Source organism: Cyprinus carpio, chromosome A13 (assembly GCF_018340385.1).
Source record: "Cyprinus carpio isolate SPL01 chromosome A13, ASM1834038v1, whole genome shotgun sequence".
NCBI classification, from domain to species: domain Eukaryota; kingdom Metazoa; phylum Chordata; class Actinopteri; order Cypriniformes; family Cyprinidae; genus Cyprinus; species Cyprinus carpio.
Window position 1 is genome coordinate 17,556,424 of NC_056584.1, and position 18,497 is coordinate 17,574,920.

The 18,497-nt window shown below is 36.8% G+C and overlaps 1 protein-coding gene across 8 annotated transcripts in view; it reads left to right on the plus strand.

Moving 5' to 3' along the window:
• Nucleotides 1-18,497, plus strand: part of LOC109100683 (zinc finger MIZ domain-containing protein 1-like) — a 124,925-nt gene that overhangs the window by 45,694 nt on the left and 60,734 nt on the right. Inside the window, exon 3 of one of the 8 annotated variants that reach the window (XM_042769095.1) lies at nucleotides 6,861-6,935. The exons of 6 other annotated variants lie outside the window; for them this stretch is intronic. The gene's annotated coding sequence lies outside the window, so the exon portion shown is untranslated. Of the gene's footprint in view, nucleotides 1-6,288; nucleotides 6,936-18,497 lie in introns of those variants that run through there. One more of the 8 variants, XM_042769096.1, reaches the window with a different exon arrangement.

The window sequence follows — 18,497 nt, forward strand, 5'->3', positions numbered from 1 at the left end:
TGAGGAAAGAAATCAATAAAAATAATAATAAATATTCAAGATATTGTTGTTGTTTTATATTTAGATTATTAATTAATAATTATATATATATATTCATATATTTAATAGTATTATTTGTTATTGTTATGAATGTTATTATTAATGGTAGGGCTGCACAATCAATCGAATTTCTAATCGCGATTACAATTATGGATGCCACAATTACGTAATCGTTCAAAGCGGCAATTAATCGTTCAAAGTCCACTTATCTTATTCTGCGCGCTTAAGATGCATTTTTTTCTTTTTAAATGTTATCTTAAGGGTTTTCCCCATTATTTTAATTTTAGTTTTAGTATAACATTATAATAACATTTATATATTTACTTTTTAATAATTTAATTTAACTATACATAATCCAATGTATAGTTGAGGCTTTATACTATAGAAAAGCACTAAAAGTTTTTCCATTAGAGTTTTTCAGCTTGTTTATTTTCATATAAAAATATGGCATGCAGTTGCATCATACAATGGTATATACATCATTCAATGTAAATTGTGATAATTATAATTAATAATCGCAATTACAATTTCAAGGGAATAATCGACAATTATGATTTTTGTCATAATCGTGCAGCCCTAATTAATGGTTTTTAAATATATTAATGTGTGCGGAGGCATGTTGTGAATAATACATAATAATATTAGTATTAGTGTATATTAGAATATTTGTATTATTATTATTATGATGATGATGATGATAATTATTCTACTTTAGTTTTTTAAATATGTGTATAGACCCATTGCATGTCAAATGTACATGTATATGTGTGCCGAAGTATCAGTGACATCTGAACTGTGGGAGCCCAATTCAAATCAAAGCAATGCTGAGAGATTTCTTGTGTCAGGCTGCCAGCGCCTGTCATGCCGAAGGTTAGATTGATGGCCTGAACCTGCTGTTGACTTATATTTGATGAAGCTACCAGCATGCATTTCTCAAAGTCTTTCATTGACGTTTGGTTCTATAGATTTCATGTTTTCATGTAAATGTTAGTGTGAACATGCAAACCAAAATTGAATTGTCATTTGGAAGGCACATACATGGCACATTTTTTGTATAGTCAGAAATTGAAGCATTGCATTCAGTGCTTCCTAAAGAATGCTTTGTAACCTCATGGCACACATGCTTTCGTGGCGAAACGTGAGGGGGGTGTTTATGTTCTTTAGGTTAACATGGTTATCTGTGGAGGAAACCTGGCCTGCTGGCTCTGTTCTGATGAGCTGAATTCACTTCGCAGCTGCAGAAATATTCTCTCTCACTGAGCTGCAGGGACATGCCAGTATTTTCATTCCTAACTTTAGGCATTTCCGAGCTCTAACAAAGGGAGAGTGAGGTGATGAAACTAGGGTGGATGGAAGTTGTTTTCCAAAAGCACCAAATTATTTTTCTGTGTGAGCAGTAGATGCCTATTCCACAGAAGCTTTATTAAGGTTCGTTCAGAAATATTTCATGGAGTTTCTTCATTGTTGACATTGTTTCTGTAGATGTTTTCTCATGAAGACGAGTCTTTTTCTTAAATATATATATTTTTTTAATTTTATCTTCCTGACACAAATATTTTACCAAGTAGAGAAGACTGGGACTTCTTGTCACACAGGAAATGTTAAATTGTGTGAAAAAGTGAAGTAAAAAGTGTGACAACACTAGTCTGAATGCCACATCAGCACATCTATTCCCTCCATTTAACACTCCATTGCTTTACTATATATATTTTTTGAAACTGGTGGTATTGGAAAATTACAAGCTAGCGCTCAAATCACCATCTTGTTTTTAATCCTTTTGGAAACCGCTTCCCTCCTGTCTAATGCTGGTGGATGGGCCCAGAGTAACACTGCCTGCCTAAACCGGAATCCCACTCATTTTTGTCGAATTACGCTCAATCTTCTTCCATTGACCACTGGGAAGGCTCCTGCTGAGGATTGACAGGGAGAGCCTTTGACAGGCGGATACCAATAAGCAGGGAATTGCCCTTCCAGAGAAAATAGCTCTGTAATTGCTGGGTACGTTCAAGCTCGGCCGCAAAGAAAAGGCTAGAGTGGGCCTGTGCATTTTTCTGCCCTGTGTCAGGGTTGTAGATGTGTCAGCAAGCCCCTTGCTCTTGTGCGCATGGCTGTGGCTGTCTGCTCGACTTGGCCCGCTGGTGGAGGCCCAGCTGAATGCTTAGTGGTTGGCAGGCTTGGACGTTTGCCTGTATAACTGGAGTTTGAATGAAAGGGGCCTTGTGAACTTTCGGGCTACTGTGGCATTTTCCAGCTACCGAGCTAAGTAATTAAAAATCTTTAGCGATATTGCTGAAACGTGTAGGGTTACGATTTGCTGAAAACACATTGGGAGACTAGCTTCAATCTTGATTCTTGTTCCTTTCTCTTGATTTTGTTCATGGCTCTCTCTGGTTTCATATGCACACATTTGCACTTTGCATCATTGGATCTGTAACTCAGTCAATCCGTTTACTGCCAGCGATGCTTTTTAAATGTGTTTTTGCACCTTTTTTTTTGCACTTGTTTGCCACTGTTTCTGACAAAGAGGCCTTTTGATTGAGAAGAAACTGTTTTTTGCTGAGATTGAAACTCATCTACAGTATCCAGGATTTATATGGACATGAGAAATCTGGAAATATTAGGGTTTTTTTTCCAATTAAAAATAATAAATTCTTATTAAAATTAACTTTATACAAATAAAACTTTATAAAAATAATATTAATAATAATAATAATTATTATTATTATTATTTTATATAAATACATAGCTAGATTAGCTAGATAGATTTAGAAGTATATAAACAATCCTTATATTAAATACTATTACTAGTGCAACAACCACTACTACTACTAAGTATTATTGAATGATTTTTATATGGATATTCTTTAAAAAAAACTAACATTATCATGCAACTTTATATTATATTATATTATATTATATTATATTATATTATATTATATTATATTATATTATATTATATTATATTATATTATATTATATTATATTATATTTATTATATTTATTATATTATATTATATTATTAGTGCCCTGTAACATGGAAAAGCGTGTAACTGTTAATTTGCAGTCTGACATTAGCTTTTTCTTCTTCACTGATGAGCCTCTTAGAGTGTGTTAGTTACTGAGTAAATTAGAGCTGCAGAAAACATGGTGACAGATGTCTTACATCACTCTCATGTGATTGGCTGTGAGTTTTTTTATTGTCTGTGTGAAGTCTCATTACCCACTGCCCCTGGAAAAGAGCCTAATAAGGCAGGCAACAGTCTGCGGTCTCTATTGAACTGTACAGAGAAAAATAAAGGTCTGCACCACATGTAAAGGCACCTGCTTGCTAATTTGTATGTCCACAGAATGCTCATGTTGTGCCTTTTTTTTTCCAGTCGGAGCAAATATATGCTCTGATTTTGATGCAGAAAACCTATTGGGGAAAAAAGATGTCCCTCCAGCGGGTTAAGCCCTAAATGAATTATTCAGATCTGCATGTTGTGTGTTTTGCCGGCCCATTCTGCTTAATGGCATCTTTTATGGCATGCATCAGAGACGACTCCAGATGCAAGACAGCCTCGGCGTTCCAGTTTTCTGCATTGCCTCACTGTGTGCCTGAGAAACAAAACTTAAGATGCTGGAATTCATTTCACTTTTAGTGTCCCATTAATAAACGATTCGCAAATCAATGGCTGCTTTTGTCATGTAATTTGTTTCCGTGCTCGGTTTTGTGATAATGTTTTGCAAGCAAGGCTCTTTGGATCAATATGAGATTGAGGGGAAAAACACAAGCCTGGCTTCTATTTTTCTCTTCAGATATTTGGAAAATGATGCAGTTGGTGCATTACCTCATCCAGAACAATTTATCTTCATAATGGAATGCTAGTTTTTGTTCAGATAGGAATAACAGAAGTGTATTTGAACATGCTAATGAAAGAAGATTCATAATAAAATCTATTATAATTCTGTTTACATGCTTGATTATACACTGATTATTCTTAATGATGTGTAAGTTAATATAAATGCCGTAAAATAAGCTTTTATCATGCATTACAATTTAGGCGAAACAACAAAACATGCACATCTTCGATGTCCAAATCAGAGAAAACCCAACTAAATTCGAAATCAGGTTTTCTTGCATTGTTGGTTTTTATAATGAGCTGATTTTCGACTCATCAGCACTTTGTTTTACATGTAACAGCCCTCATCGGAGATGTGCAACACCTCTGTAAGTGTGTGTTTTCTATCTTTGTGTGTTTGTCTGTGTTGTGCCTGGTTTTCCTCAGCTGCACCTGCACTAATTGTAAGTGTGCAGCTGTGATGTGAGAGCCGTACTCCAGCTGGGAGAGCTTGTTGAGCTGCCACACAAACCCGGCGAGCTAAACACCCCAGTAAGTCTCTCCTTGACTCGGCTAATGAGTGTGGAGCACAGACAATGCACCCCAATCCAACAGCCCATCTGAGCACCACTGCAGTCCAAGAACCGGAGGAGGCCGGCTATAGACAGCTCTCAGTTTGTGCCCCGTGACCGTGAAAGTGTGGATAATCAAGCCTTTGCTGTCTCGGCCTCCTGTATCCCGACTGTGTCTTTCCTTTATTGTTAGTATCAGTCCATCTCATGGGTATCTCTCACGCTGAGTGACTCCAGATCAGTCATCCAGCCTGAAGGTCATATTTTCTTCATAAGTAAATGATACTTGCTCTGTCACGAAGGTTTCATGTTCATGCAGGGTTTTTGTATTAATTATTATTATGAAATTTGTCAAATTGTTTTTTAAATGTTTCAGAAAGACATGCATTAGTTTTTTCTTTATAATTTTATTATTTTTTTTTAATTATAAATTTTATATTATTATTTTTTATTAAAATAATTATAATAAAAAAATTAAAAACATTAATTGATTTTTTTCATATATGTTTTATTTTTTAAATATATTTTTATTAATTTTATTATGATGCTGGATGTTTCATCAGATGTGGGTTTCGATAACCTAATTGTACCAATTAAAACGGTAGTAGCCCATTGAAATCTAGAGCAGTGGCAGTCCTTAAGGAATAACCTATAACATCCTCGTGTCTAAACCTTATTTCAGTAAGTCCTTGGGCATCGTGTCCGGAATAACACTGGTGGATGTTCTTTGTGTAGGACGTTAATGTGCACTTCACATTTTGTCTGTTCTCAAATGCTTAATGCAAGTACTGTGGAGCATTTTGTTAATTAAAAGGATATGTCCAATTTAATTTGACTCAAAAATAAGAAAATAAATGAGAGGGTCACAGCAGCCAACCAGATTTGAGTGTAATTTATTAGCATACTGTGTGGGACTTGTTATTATTTTTTATTATCATCATCATTCTGGTATCCGTAGTCACTATGACCTGACACAATTACAATATTCTGGTATATCAAAAGTGGTATGTGGGTATTAAAAATAAAGTCAGGATAAATGAGTCCATTAATAGTCAAAGCATGATCCCATTAGGATATCAGTAGTTTTGCTTTTCTAAAAGCTGACTTGAATATTCATATCAAATTACAGTTCTATGGGTCCATAGGGGTTGATAGCAGGAATTCAAGCACTAAAAACACCTAATAGACCCTGCACTCCAGTCGCATGCAGAGGGCCAAAAATCAGACAGATCCCTTTAGATTATACATCCATTTATTCAGGCTCAATGACAGTTGCATGACAGGATACAGAAGGTGGTGCTGTAGAAGCTGATGAGAAAGATAAACAAAGACAAAGTTTTATATGAACAGATTTTTGCTGCCTTCAAGTTGTGTCAGCATTATCGTATTTTACGAGAAGAGCGCACGTGTGTCGTAAGTGCCAGTGGGAAATCCTGGATTTTCTTTGAACCCTGACTTTTTGTCGCGTGGATGTGTCCATTAAATAATCACAGTGGATGATTTTGCTTATTGGTTATAATTGAGCTGCAGTTGAGAATGTTGACTCTGCAGTTTAGTTTTGGCATTTCTTAGTTCTACATTAGTCCTAAAAAAGCTTCCAGGCTTTGTATGCAAAATTCAATGTCTGTTTTTTCCAGAATATTTAATGGTGTAAATTAAAAGTTGTAAAATGACTTTCAAACTCGCAACATGTTGTATGTTGTGAAATCTCATTGTGTGATTTATTCTGTTGTAGATAAACTGTGTTGTGGTCTACATTTACATTTACGCATTTAGCAGAGGCTTTTATCCAAAGCGACTTGCAGTGCATTCGGGCTATACTTTCATTTATTATTTTTTTTCAGTATGTGTGTTCCCTGGGAATTGAACCCATGACCTTTTGCACTGCTAACGCAATGCTCTACCACTTCATCAGCATTAAATAGACTAACAATTTTAAATAGACAAACTTTGAAAATTTAAAATGCAAATTACTAATCTAATATATATCACATTACAAAACTAAATTCTAAAATCCACAAGCATTTAGTTCGATATCTTGCGATGGTCAGTTTGTTTGAGTCAGTTGATAAGTTGGACCAGGCCAGTTGTCAGATTAGCATTTTTTTTTAATGTTATTAAAGACAGCTTTTTACTTGTAATTAAATTTGATTGTTGTTTCGGAAAAATATAACAGTTGCTGTTCTATATCATCGCTATAATGGTTAGATAGTTTTCTATTGCTGATAAATGCCACTGATTATAAGGGTACATGATCCCATGTGCAGATTGAGTCCAACCGTGTGCTTCCTTTATTTAGAAGTGTGACATTATCAAGCAGGGGAGGTACAGAACGGGGGATTATGAATACTGAGAAGAACATATGCAACCGTGCACATCATTTACTTTGGAAAAGGATTAATATAATGTGTTCTTTTTTAAATTCTAGATCAGTTCTATGATTGATGAGGATATGTGAGTGTATTTGCCAAACACTGAACGAAGAAATCTACTGCATCCTCTGGTAAGCGCTTTGACTGATGATCGTTCACTGCTTATTTCTGCAAATGATTGTTCACCTAATCGCAGATTTGCACATACATGTGGCGCTCGCATGGTGTTATCTTCAAAACAACTTTCCCGAATTAACTCGAGTGGCGTAATTGGTGCTAAAAACGGGAAAGCACGCACACTATCGTGTCAGACGCTCATATTTCTTGAGCACAGTCAAACAACGAATTTATTTAGTGTTTTTGAACAGCAACAGAACGCTCTGTATAACATGAGTCATAATTAGCAGCGGGGCCTCTCAAATCACTCGCTGCTTTGTTGTTCCCCCTTACAACGTCAGTGTCAGTTTTTTATGGATTATTAAAGGCAGGCACAGTTACTGAGATGTGAGTTTCTTTGGGAAAAAAAATCAGGTTTAGCAGGCAGTCAGAGACATTCATCTAAACAGCACATGTGTGTTTCATCCTGAGCCTGTAATACGTTCACCGCTTTCTGCCTGGTCTTGTGTACTGATGAGACATGGAACAGCTCGAAGGTGAAAATGTGTTGTTTTTAGTAGCATCTACATAATGCTAATGAATTTTCAAGGGGGTGGAGCCATAAAGGCTAGATTGCCGGGAGAAGAGAAGCCTGTAAATTATGGATGCAAACTGCCATTTCTGCCAGGGCAAAAAAAAGAGGGGCTAGGAGAAACCACAAGTCATGCATATCAGATTATCCTTCCTTTACCCCTTCCGCTCCCTCACTTTTACTAAATTTTCTTATCATGCTTCTTGAGCAAACTTGCACACACAATCTGTGCTGTGTATCTCCAGTCACATGAGTGCCAGAGGTGCTGACGAGCTGGAATGCTTGGCCTGGTATTTCCTGATGCTCACACACACATGTACACAAACACACACTCGCATAAACACACAGGGCAGGCTATATATTTGTAGATGGGTTCATGTTTGACTTGGTGGCAGAGCGAGTTGTAGAATGTTGAAACACAGATGTGTTGTTGAGGATTTTACAAAGCTACCATATGGTTATCAGTTGAGTAAAGAGACTTATTTGTATTTATTGCAGACAAAATGTATTGCTATTCAAAAGTTTTGGATCAGTACGATTTTTTTGTTTGATTGTTTTTGAAATAAGTCTCTTATGCCCACCAAGGTAGCCTTTAGCCAATTTGATCAAAATTTCTATTTTTATAATTTGTAAAGGTGAACTTTTAACATCTGTTACTCCAGTCTTCAGTGTCACATGATCCTTATAAAATCGATAATTAGTTAACATCCTCTCTGATAAAGGCACTTTATAAGTCTTATTTACAAAAAGATTGTATGAAAACGTACCATCTGCTCTGGCATGTGACTGAAAGATTATGTATCATTTAGTTTTGTAATTGGACCCAATCTTCACCAAAGGGAGAAAAATCAGTCTATATAAAATAATTGAATAATTCCAAGGCTAATTAATTGCTGCATGCATAATAAAAGCCTTTCACAAGGAAAAATCTTAAAGATTAATTATTAAACTTATTAAAATGTTCTTAAAAAGGTCTGTTTTCAACATTTACTCTAGTTCAGTGATTCATTCTGTTCTGTTTTGTTCCCACCTTCATAAAACGGGGGAATTTCTGATATTGGTGTGTTTCAGCGAGATCAGGTCAGAAGTGGGTGGATCTTTGTGAAAGTATATGTGTTTGTGGGGGAATAATGGAGCCATTCTTCAGCTCTATGGAAGCCGCTGTACAGTGGTGTGTGGTGGACCTGCCAGAGGCACTGGGGTCTCCTTAAAATAGCTCCAGCCCTCGAATGTCAGAAGCTGAGACCATGCACCGAACACTGGCCATTTGACTGAGAGCATCAAATAAATCTTTGTGAAGTCCTTGAGATTTTTGCAGCAGCCAGGAAAACATCCAGTCATTATAAGTTAATCATGTTTTGATTTTGATCTAATATTGAAACGTGGCAGTCTTTTGACATTTGTGCAGGAATAAATTTCTGTTTCATACCACAAACCCACAAATCTGTGTGCATGCATGGCAGGCAGATCCAGAGAGCTAGCAGATTGCCCATCAGGATGTTTGTTGACTATGCGGTTAGGATTATTTTTGCTATAATCAGAATGATTCCATACTAAGTCACATGTTTGACATGGGTTCATGATTTCAGTGATTAATATGACTGCTTCTTGCACTACATACAGTAGAAGAAAGCTCAGAGAGAATAGAAGCAGGGATCATTTCGATCTGCTCATGAGCGGCATAAGTAAACAAAACTAACATTCCAAATAAATTTAGATACCACACATCTCTAAAAAAAAAAAAACAATCAGAACAGTTTGTGCTGTTCCTCTGATATTTATTATTAATAAACCAATATGGTGCTCGATTCTCAAAAACTGTGGAATAAAAATGTTTAGGCATTGTGCAGTATTATTCATTAGTAGTCTTATTCACTAACCACCAGCAATCTAGTTTTACCAGACTTTATTTTTTTTTTCCTGTGAGAAACAAAATATATATTTTGTCCATACATTGAATGAATGAATTCAGTTGGGTGCAAAACATTCTTCAGGATATCTTGGTTTATGTTATGCAGAAGAGAAAAATACCATACAGATTTGGAATAACATGAGGGTAAATGATTTTGAGTGAACTATCTCTTTAAAATAAGATACATTTACTTGAGAATCAATATTGCATAACATTTTAACTGTAAAATTAGACAAATACTCATTAAGAATTGGATTTAGATTGTACATTGTTCACTTAAACTAGTTAACGTTGCACCATTGCGCCATTACTACTCACAGAAAGCAGGCAGTAATCGGTTTTGTTTACATTTCTGATTGATCGTGACAGTATAATTCTTCATATGATGATCAAATAATGGAGAAGGGCATTGGAACTTTTTATACTGTTCATCCATATGTGTAGACAGACTTACTCTTGTCATTTTTAAGAACTGATTTAGGTGTCTGCAGTGGTGGCACGATAGTCCCAGTAAAGTATGTCAGAATGTGGTAGATTGTCGTGTCACCTAGAACCACATACAAGATGGGGAAATCCGGGAATGCAAATTGTGTTTTGTACAGATTTTTTGGTGTTCTTCTTCCATTACGTGGATTGCACTAGTATAGCATAAAAAAACAGTGCAAACAATACTATGTGTGTGCAACAGTGTGTGCAGCTTCTGTTTTGTTCTTAACCTTCTGGCAAAGTTGATGTTGTGACAGTGGTATGGCCTAACGGTATAATAAAGTTTACTGTAGCAGTTTGAACAACAAATGAATTCCCGGTTGGGCCACCGGTGTTACGGGCACTTTGCGTGCTTCACCCTGTGCCCAGGTGAGTATAATCAATGGCTGAATGGTTCATAAATAACATACTTGATTTCTCAGTGTCAGTGCTTGGCTGTAGCGAACTCCCGCTACGACACCTCATGTGTACTTTTAACCTTGCTTGAGCAGACAGATGAGCACTTGAATCTACCCTCCAATGGAAAGTGAAGAGAACTGAAACAAATAACATTAGACGGCAAAAGCAAATCGGGGAGGAGAATGATTTGAGATGAATCATATGTAAACCTGTGTTGAGGAAGCTGCTTTGAAACTGTTATTTAGTTTCATAACTTAACTACGTCTAAGTCACACTTTTTGAAGTAAATGTTTACATTTGAAGCTATTTAAGGGAGTTGATTATTTTTAAATAGGATGAGCTCTCAATTTGACAACTTGAATAAACAAATTCAGACTTAACTGAATAAAACTAGAAATATGTTTTTAGGAACCAGTTCATTTACATATGAACCATTCGAATGAATGATTCACTAAAATGTTTTAGAATGAAAACACCTGTTTTGTAATGCTACACCGCTAGTTGTTGGAGAAAATAGTGTGATGCTGAAAAAACTACTGTTTTGAACACAACAAAGCTGCTGAAAAATTTAGTTAGTAGTGTTTCTACCTTAAGTTAGTTTCTTCCCAGTACTGATCCTCACGGTGACCTATAGATGTCACAAATAAAGACTTTGTTAACTGACCCTTTGACAATAAGACATGTAATGGGTCTGTAGTTTACCTCAGGATCTTTACATGATTTACAGCCCTGTTTCAGTCTGAATTGTAAATATTCATGTCCTTGGAGCAGGCTGAGACATGATCTCATTCGGATCTGCCAGGGCATCTTGTGTAGGCACAGACTCTGCAGATGTAAATCACTGTTTACTTCATTACATCATTAGCTGTGTTTCCTTGGGCCCTGGAGAAATGAGGTGAAACACTGGTTACTGTGTGTCCTCTGTGCCCTATCGAGCTGGAGAAACCCGCCAAGTGAAGCTTATTTCCTCCCTCTATTTGCAGAGGAGATTGTTTGGAGATCCTGTTGTATTTCTTGGACAAATTGAACTTGTGTGCACATCTAAATTATGGGACATTTGCCAGTTTAGAAAGCCTTTTCTTGCGTTTATCATATCATTGCACCTTTATTTGCCTCTTCAGTGATTTCCGGGTGATTGGATTTCAACACGGATGGAAAGATAGCAGATATCATTGAACAGTTTGTTCAAAACCGCTCCGCACAATAGCGCTCCAAGGTAAAGTGCTAAAAGAGAAGCTCTTGTTTATGAAAGGGGTGTGTAAAATTAGAGCAGGTGCAGAAGTAGATCATACTTACAGTATAATGTCTTTAATGTGGACTCCTTCCTACTAACGTGTTTGCTCTGACAAGGTGTGATACTTTTGATGCTTTTCTCTGTTTGATTTAGGAATCAGATAAATATTGAATAGTCTGCTGTAAAAATTTTCTCTAAAACAACTTTGACAACAACATTTAACATCACACGCACCATGGAATCTATTATGGTAATCCTGGCATTTTGAGGGAAAATAAGGAGGCATCTTGGGTTGAGATGGTACAGGAATCTGTTTCTGTGAGTTGCTCCGTTGCTGCCAATAATGATGTGGACATAAAGATATTCTGCCAATAATAATAACCAGTAATCAGTTTTTATTTTAATTTATTTTTTGTTTTATTTTGTTTAATTTTTTAAATATATTTTATTTATTTATATAACTTTCATAATTTATTTAAAATATATATTTTTTTAATTATTTGTAATAATTTCCTAAAATTTTACAAAGCTTACAATTAATAAAATATTTTACAATGCATATAGGCAGTTTGAGCATATTACAAATTAGTTGTTCATTGCGCAATTTCTAAAATATATTCATGATTGGATTGGATCATTATTGGAATCAGTTAAAACATCAAACATCACAAATCGCTCAATTGAATAAAATCAGTTGTCTTGAGGGATATTTTTGAAAACATTGAAAGTGAATATTCTACTCAACATTATTGGCTGTGATTCCACTATTGGCAATAATGCTAATTTAATTATATATTTTATATATTGTGCACCTCTAGAACTTGGAAACCTGAAAACAAAAGTCAGACAAAAGAAAATCTCACAGAATCCCAACCGTGTGTCTATGTGGGCATTTGTAGTACATGCTTCGTTCGAAAGCCTCTCATTAGGAGCACAGGAAGCTTGTCAGTGTGCCAGTTAAGTGTTGGTGTGAGTAGGACCAGTGTGGCCTCTTGTACTCACTCGATTACGCACCTAATCAAATCACCTGCTTGTTTATTCGCTCTGTACTCCTGCGTCAGAAAAGCAGCTCTGCTTCATTCATACTGCACGTTTTCCTTTGAGGTCCTCCAAACAATATCCATAACAAGCCCAGCGGTCTATGGTTGATTGATTTGTTTAGAGCCGGTGGCATCATAATGACCCCACAAGTGGAGGGAGCTGACTTACATTTTCCGCTCTGTTATACTTGCGTTTTTGGAGTGTGGCTTTCCTGAATGCGCTGGCTGAGAGTTTGTGGATATTGCATTACAGCAATATTGTCTCTGTATGCGCTTAGTTGTTCGCTGAGAGACCGACTACAAATGGCCGGGTTGCTGCTTGTTTAAATGCTCCCAAGCATTGCTAATGCCTGGATTATCTCCTAGAGAAATGATTTAGTTAAAATAATGGCTTCACAATGGCCCCACTGCAGCAGATATATGCACCAACCCAATAACCAGTCCTCTGAGAGAGTGTATTGATAGTGGCAATAATATTGCCCTATTCCCCCAGAAAACCAGAAAAAAAAATATCAATACAAGAATAAAAAGCTGTTTTTTTTATTTGATTATTTATTCCAAAGCTGACTTGTGCTGAGCCCACCTGATGCTGAATCCGGAAAAGAATGGCAAACATGGAAACGTGGGTTTGGAAACACTTTTTTTCGTTTCCTTCCAGAAATGCAGAGATCATCAGAAATATTGGCATAACTTCACCCGGCTCATTGTCCCCGGTCGGAGCCCCTCCACCCCCGCTCCATGTTTATACTGAGACACTCTGCCTGCCTTAGGATCAGATATGACATCATTTTGCCACAGCTGCGGGCCGCACACGAGGCGTGGAGAGGGAACAATTGACCAGGGGGGACGCAGGAAGAGCCGACTGACCTGATTGCTCAGCTGGCCGAGCAACTGGGAAGGAAGGCCCAAGGCAGAGCCGTGGATGTGGGGAGGGGTGATGGTGGTGGACAGTGCCCCCGTCACCCTCCCCTCCTCCTGGATGCAGTGTTCGCGATCGCCCTGCCCTGCCCTCTGCTGTTCTCCTGCCTGCCTGCTTGTCTAAGCCAAAGCAGATTTGTACATGAAAAATGATCTACAATCTCTGTGGCTGTATCAGCTTCCAGATATAGACGTTCCTGATAGGCCAAATCCCCTTTAAAGAGGGCTTTATCCCGCTCACTGAAAAGCCACGGAGAACAGCATATTCTTTTATCTCTGCACCTCAGTATCTTCTAAATATGCGCCGCGTTTTGAGCTGCAACACCAATCTGTCCCGATCTGCTTGTGTTTGGTTAACATGGTAGCGCTTATTGTTTAAATGTTAGTACAATCTACATTGCATTGATCGGTCTTAATTATTAGACGCACAGCTGCTGCCTGAATACGAATCAGATGGATGTTTCATCTATGTATAGATAGACAGCTGGAAAGGGCATGATGCATATGACCTACCACATGTTCATTTCCATATGTGTACTAAAACTTTGAAATGAGAAACACTTCTCTGGAGGATATAGAGCATGTTATTTTATAACTATATAAATTGCATCTATTTAAAAAGTGCATTTAATTTGATATTGTTTTTGTTGTTTTTATCAATAATAATACTAGTAGTATCAATATTAACAATATAAGATTATTATTATTATTATTATTATTATTGGTATTGTAGTTGTGGTAATTTTATTAAAATATTTTTGTTATATATTAATATTTTATATTAAGCTTAAAATATTTTTTTAAATATATTTTAAATAAAAGTAAACATCAAGTAGTAGTAGGTGTAATAATAATAGTCAGTATTGTTTTCTGTCATACTTTTTGTTTTAAGGTTTAATTTTTCCAAAAATGCTAACTGCATGTCGGTCCCTCATGTCATTCTAAACCTGTACGCATTTAAAAATTATATTTTGAAGCATGTTTAAGCTTTAAATTTTCCAAACAATGAAAGTCAACCGGGTCCACAACACTGGACATTGATTGAATGGGTAATTTTTTTTCCAAAATATTTCAGTTTTCTTTTGCATTGCACAGAAGAAGAAAAACTGCATAGAGGTTTAGAATGAAGTAAATGATGACAAGTTTCAGTTTTGAGTGAACAATTCTTTTAAAGACCCCCAGGGATATGCTTACCCATGGTTGGGGATTGCTGAACTAAGGAAGTTGTGTCCCAACCAATGTAAACCTAAATTTTTTTGAGGACAGGGAACAAAAGCCTGAAAATAGATGACAAACCAGAGCGTATAAATACAGCGAGGGGCAATTGGGTGCATTTGTGTGTGTATGTTTGCGTTTGGGTTAGAGATTGCGATAGCCCTTTCCTCCTTAAGAGATATGTTTTCAGTGCAAAGAGCCGATTCCCGTGAGGCGGGTGATCCTTTTTAATGACAGGGATTCATCTGTTAGCGTCCCTCAGGCCCCACGCAGCACTGTGCGGCGCAGCTCCCAGCAGCCCACAGAAAATGGGCGGCATCCTCAGGAGAGCGCACCTCCTCAGCCCCTCAAGATGCCGAGTGGGAGTTTAATTACTCCTCTGGCCACAAACCACAGCTTATGCACTCTCATTACAACAAATGCCTTCATTCTCTGCCGTTTTTAATCATTTTTAGGCAAAAATATCACACCGGAGATGCCCATGCCAAAGTGAGACATACTGTAGAATGACAGCAGAAAGAAAGAGATTGCTCTTGTGAGGGGGGTTGGGTTGGTGGTGTGTGTGAATAGGGGGTCGAAGTAAGGGTACTAGCCTTCAGGGAGGAGAGGGGGCTTAGAGACAGGACTTTGGATTACTAACTCGACAAAAAGGTCTAAACATCTATTCAGTCAGGTCCTTCTGGTCTTTAGGGCCTATCCCTGCTGCTTTAATGAACTTATTTAGACTCAGTTTAGTTCATCCACCACTACTTAGAAGAATTAGGCTACAATTTGTCTCCTCATATTTGTTTAAGACTTTAAAGTGTCACCACTTAGAGTAGCCAAAGATTTAAAAGAATAGTTTGAGTAAAACTGGATGATCCATGTTATTTAGGATAATTTGAGATGTTCTAAAGAGCAGATTTCCAGCTTTCATTGATCAATAGTAATGTTCCAGTTTGCTAATTTAATTTGAAAATTGCAGATATGATTTAGCTAATAAAGCAGCAGCAGATTTCTTATGGAAGTGATAGCATGTCAGACAGTTGTGCCTGGGAATAGTGGTGAATTATTTGCACAATTCTGGTTAAGGCAAAGTCACGTCTTTTTTTTTTATACACATCTGGAAATGTATTGCAGTAAATGTTGATCCATCAATTTATATACTTTTTTTTATTATTTGGAAATGTATTTTGGAATTTTATTTTCCATTGTGGTATTTCCATCCTCCATTTTATGCAAACTTTTCATTAAAAAACATGCATTTAAATTTCTTTTCAAATGCATACACACACCATACCATTCTATTGTTTAAATATTTTTTATTTTAATTATATATTTTAATTAAATTTTTCTGTCATAATTTTATGTTATTTTGTGGGCAAAAACATTTTTGTGTTTTCCCCTTGTTTAGTGCTATGTGAAAATTTGCATAATACAAAATGGACGGAATCGGGCTAATGTCATGCATTTGCTTATTTGATTAGTGACCTAGAAGTAGACCAGAATCTGATATATTTGTATTGATTTTACATTATAAGTAAAGAAAATCATTCTGCCTATTTCTAGAATAAAATTAGATTTTCATCTGATTTTTTTTCTATTCTTAAACCACAATGTGTAACTCCTCATCAAAAAGTAGTCCACATGCATACTTCCTTGCCATATTATTTACAATGTTAGATGTGTCAAGACCATGTACTAATGTTTGTTAGTTAAATGTACTCCCTGTGAGGTAATGAGTGGCAACCCAATACATGCTGCATTCTCCTTTTAATTACCGTTAGTCCACTAGCTGTTGTCTAATGAGGTCATGTCAATATTGAGCTGTTTACTTCCCTCGGCCGTTACGAGCTTCTAGAGAGCAGACACACTGCCCTCCTCACAGACTGGCCAATGATCTTATTTTGTGTATTTATTCATTTCTTCACAGCCAATCTGTTAAAAGCTTTCTGAAAGGGTTTATGTCATCTGTTCTACATAAGTATGCACCCTTCTGATGGTTACACTTGCAATTGGATCTGTCTGAAAGAGACTCTTCCTTCCCTGTCTTGTGTCTCTCGCTTTCTCAGCCTGGTTGTCTCTCTGAGAGACTGTGAGACATATTACTGGCTGTAACCCTGCTCTCAGGGGCCTGCTCTGGGTGGCTGCTGTCTGCATCAAGGGGAATTTCTGCAGACATTGTGCAGGCTCTCAGATCATTACCAGCCTCCCTCACTGAGCCTTTGTTCCCCCCCTCCGCCTGCTTGGGCAGTGAACTGACACGCGGCGTTCTGTCGACGTGAAGACCAACCACCAAACAGCGCGTCTCCTGACGTAGCACCATGCAGAGGACAAGCTGACTGTCACTCCTCCGCTTGTCTGTCCCTCCTCCCCTCACTGTGTCATCTTAAATCTGTTCATCTGTTAACAAAGCATCAGACAGCTTATTATGAAGGTGTGAAAAGCAGGGAAGATCACTCCACATTCCTGCATTGAGACACTGTGTCAAAAAGCCAGTTTCAGTGAAAGCATCTAAATAATACTGCAAATCTTTTGTGTTCCATTTTTGCATGCATTACGCTGGGAAAAACACAATTTATTAATCTATATTTTTGTCACGTTTTCCCGTAAAAATCTTTTTTTTTTAGATGAAGACACACACACACACAATATGTGTATATATATATATGTGTATATATATATATATATATATATGTATGTATGTATATATTTATATATATATATATATATATATATATATATATATATATATATATATATATATATATATATATATTATATACACACACACACACATATATATATATATATATATATATATATATATATATATATATATATATATATATATATATATGTATATATATAATGTATGTGTGTGTGTGTGTGTGTATGTGTATATGTGTGTGTGTGTATATGTGTGTATATGTATATATGTGTGTATGTGTGTGTATATATGTGTATATGTGTGTGTATATGTGTATATGTGTATATGTGTATATGTGTATGTGTGTATATGTGTGTACAATAAATGGACATGGTGTAAATAAATGCAGGCTTGATGAGCAGAAGAAACTTCTTTCAAAAACATAAAAAAATAGCAATGTTTCCAAACTTTTCACCTGTACTGTGTGTATATATATATATATATATATATATATATATATATAGATATATATATATATAAAAATATTGATAATACAAAAGGTGTTTTGTAGTGAAATGAGACTTTATAGAAAAGTGTTTGCATGTGTCTGGGAAGAGCATCCTGGCCAGTTGTCTTCTGCATCTTAACTGAACAGCAACACAGGAGCTTAAGTTTCAACCTGCGCTGTGGCCCTGTGTGCTGGGCCCCTGCCAGGGTTCAGAGGTCACACTTGTGAGGCATGTGTGTGGAAGGGGGACTCAGTTTGGGGGCCCCAGCCTCACACAATATGTCCGTCAGCAAATCTCTTTGTTTTCTCTCCTCTTAGCCTTTCAAGTCCCCACTCTGTATCCAAGGAAATGTTGCCAGGGGAGATGAGTCCTGGTAATGGTGCGAGAACCTAGGGGTATGTGCGGATGCTGTGTTTGCCTTGATAAATGTGAGGTGTCCAAGGCATGCCTGATTATTTTGCTGTCGCTTCTTTTTTTCCCCAGGTCCTTTTGCCTTTGCTGCTCCTTGGGGACCCATGCATTCTGTGTACATGTGTGCGCGAGCTAGTGCGTGCATGTGTGAGTGCTTCCATATGTCTAGACAAGAGTGGAATCCCAGGGGCCCAACACGTTTAGACTCAGGATATTAAATGACCTAATGGCCATGTTATTTGTGTAGGATTC